This window comes from Pelophylax lessonae (genome assembly GCF_965119305.1).
Source record: "Pelophylax lessonae genome assembly, chromosome: 4".
NCBI classification, from domain to species: domain Eukaryota; kingdom Metazoa; phylum Chordata; class Amphibia; order Anura; family Ranidae; genus Pelophylax; species Pelophylax lessonae.
Window position 1 is genome coordinate 458074996 of NC_138771.1, and position 3134 is coordinate 458078129.

General features: G+C 49.7%; 1 pseudogene across 1 annotated transcript; it reads right to left on the reverse strand.

Moving 5' to 3' along the window:
- Positions 1–1511: 1511 nt before the first annotated feature.
- On the reverse strand, positions 1512–2654 carry LOC309552703 (lamina-associated polypeptide 2, isoforms alpha/zeta-like; annotated as a pseudogene). The gene has a single exon. The product of its transcript is annotated as a lamina-associated polypeptide 2, isoforms alpha/zeta-like (transcript).
- Positions 2655–3134: the final 480 nt, after the last annotated feature.

Genomic DNA, 3134 nt, shown 5'->3' on the forward strand with positions numbered 1-3134 from the left:
CGTCCTGTGGCAAAGGATAAGAATTTGTTCCATACTCTTGAATATACCACATTTGTGGATGACTTTCTGGCCTTCATTAAGGTAGCTATAATCTCTGAGGAACAACCTAGGGCCTGAAACCTCTTCCTCTCAAGTTCCAGATTTGAAGATCTAGTTTCTGGGGATCTGGATGGGTCAGTCCCCCCTGAGATAGAAGGTTAGGGAAGGGGGAAATTCTGACCGGAGGGCTCACCGAGAGATACATGGCCAGGGGAAACCAAGGTCTCTTTGGCCAAAATGGTAGGATCGCCAGTATCTGTGCATGCTCCCTGAGGAGCCTCTGAAGAAACATCAGTATCAACGGCCGAGGAGGGAAGGCATATGCTGTTCTGAACTCCCATGGGCATGAGAGAGCATCCACTGCTTCCGCTTGGGGATGTGGTAGACGAGAGAAAAATCTTGTTAGCTTCGTGTTCTCTGCTGTGGCAAACATGTCCACCTGGGGGGTTTTCCAGAGGTTGCAGATCTGGCTGAAAATGTGGGGATGTAATGACCACTCGTTGATGTCCACAAACGTTCTTGACAGCCTGTCTGCTTCTGTATTTGCGTTGCCTGGGAGGTAAACTGCCCTCAGGTCTACGAGATTCTTTTCTGCCCAAAGTATTACCGGCTCCACTTCCCTGAGCAGAGATCTGCTTCGGGTTCCTCCCTGCCTCTGCAGGTAGGAGACTGCTGCTATGTTGTCTAGACGGAGCACTACTCTCTGGCCCTATATCAGCGAATCAAATGATGTTAGCACTAGGAAGGCTGCTCTCATCTCTAGGATGTTTGAGACTATCCCCCTTGTGGGGTAGGACCATCTCCCCTGTACACTGATTTCCCCGCAATGAGCTCCCCAGCCTAGGCTACTGGCATCGGACGTAATTATGGTCCAGGGGAATGAACCCAGTTGACGAGAATTGGATAGGTTCTTCCGATTCGTCCACCAGTGCAGGCTCCTGCACACCAAGCTGGATATAAAGATCTTCTGAGAGAGACACCGTTTCTTCCATTGCGACAGGAAGCCCGTCTGAAAATATCTTAAGTGCCAATGGGCCCATGGAACCACAGGAATGCACGCTGACATTGTGCCTATGAAGCTCAGACACTGGGATGCCGTTATCTGGGGTCATAACCCTCTTCATTCTTTTCATAATGACCTCTATCTTCTGGAGGGGCAACGACACAGTTCCCCTCTGCGTATCGAACAGTATGCCCAGATAGAACCTGTGAAGCGCTCTGCAGCTGGCACTGGAATAGCTGCCCCTTGTACCTGAAGTAATTTTATGTACTGTAGCAAGGTTTGAGCCTTCTGAGGCAATGTTGGAATTCTTGTTTCGTGAAATAAGGATCGAGGAGGAAGATGATAGAAACTCCAGGAGTGGCCTGAACGAATTGTAGACAGGACCCAGGGATCCTGACAATGCTGGACCCATTTTGGCAGAAAGAATCTCAATCTTGTTCCCACCTGAAGGTCCAGCGTACTCCTGGCGTCAAAAGGGCTTAGCGGGTTCTTGCGGAGCCAATCGGGTTCTGTTTTTACGGGAAGACAGGACGGTAGACTGTGTGCCCCTCCAGGGTCTTCTACCGTCTCTGTGAGGTCTTGGATTCCTGAAATCCATGACATTGGTTGGACGAAATCTTGCTGTATGAGCTCTAGGATTTCTCACTTTTCGATCTTGTGGTAAAAGACCTGACTTTCCTCCCGTTACTCTTGAGATAGCTTGGTCTAATTTTTCTCCGAAAAGAGCTTTACCGTTGAAAGGTATCTTACACCATGACTGCTTGGACGTCATGTCGGCCGCCCAGGGTTTTAGCCAAAGGGCTCTTTTAGCCATAACCGAGTGTAGCATAGCCCTGGCTGAGCAGCGAATTGTGTCTATAGCTGCTTCACCCACGAAATCCGCTGATAGCCTGAGCTCCTCCAGTGCCTTGATTATATCTTCCCTGGGGATGTTTTGTAGTAGGGCTGTCTCGATGTTATCCGTCCAGGTTCTGATAGCGTTTGAGACAGAGGTAAGTGCAATTGCTGGTTTGCATGCTGTCCCTGCCGCGAGATAACCTCTCTTAAGGTCTAAATCGATCCGTCTGTCCAGGGGATCTTTGAAGGCGGCCGAGTCATCCAAAGGGAGGGTGACATTTTTGGCTAGACGGACTACAGCTGCATCTATCACCGGCATGAAATTCAACATTTGTGAATCGGATTCCGCCAGCGGATACAGTTTGTTGAGGCGGCCTAGAGAGAACTTTTTGTCCGTTCTCTGTCACTCATCCTGGATTACCTCCCTGATTTCTCCCATCAGCGGGAAAACAATTTGCTTCCTTTTGAGAAAAGGGAAGTATCTCTTAGATGTTTGAGGAGGTTCCTCAGCCTCTTCCCAATCAATTGCCGTCTTAACCGCTTGAATGAAGGAAGGAATAATCGTATAACTGAACCCTGAGGGTTCCGATTCTTCTGCCGACTCCTCTGAGTGTTCCTCTGGAGAGGTCTCCCTGGCTTGACGGTCTTGTGGAGGTAGGGGAAGGCTCGCTGTTGACGGGCCTGGAGCTTCGGAAACTGCCTGCTGAGTCCGGGTGCCCGGCGTAAGTGTCTGAGCGGGAACCAAGGCTGCCAGCTTCGAGAAGGAGTCCCTCATTGTTTGTTTCAGAAGGTCAGCAACTTGTTGGCTCTCTGATTCTCGGTCAGCCGCATATTCCCTAAGGCAACTCTTGCAGACTAGTTTGTCCGGAAGCGGGGTACCTTCGCAGGCCCAGCACTTTTTCCCTCAGGAGCGGGAAGGAGGCGAAGGAGAACGGTATCGTTGCCGTGACCTTGACCTATTATGGGATCTGTGCCGAGTTGATCGGGACCTTCAATCCGGGCTGTAGTCCTCACGCTGTCTGGCGGATTTCCCAGATCTCTTGGAATGTGCAGGACTGGAGAAAAAACAGAACAAATATCTCCATCAGCCGTGCTCTTTTTTATTTTTTTTTTTACTTACCGATAGTTGGTCACATACCTATTGCAGGGAGGATCTTGATTGCGGGATGAATGGCTCATGGTAGGACAGCCGGAGGATCAGCTTAAAGGATAAAAAAAGGAGCGAGAAGGAACAAGTAAAAAATTTGTCCTGACA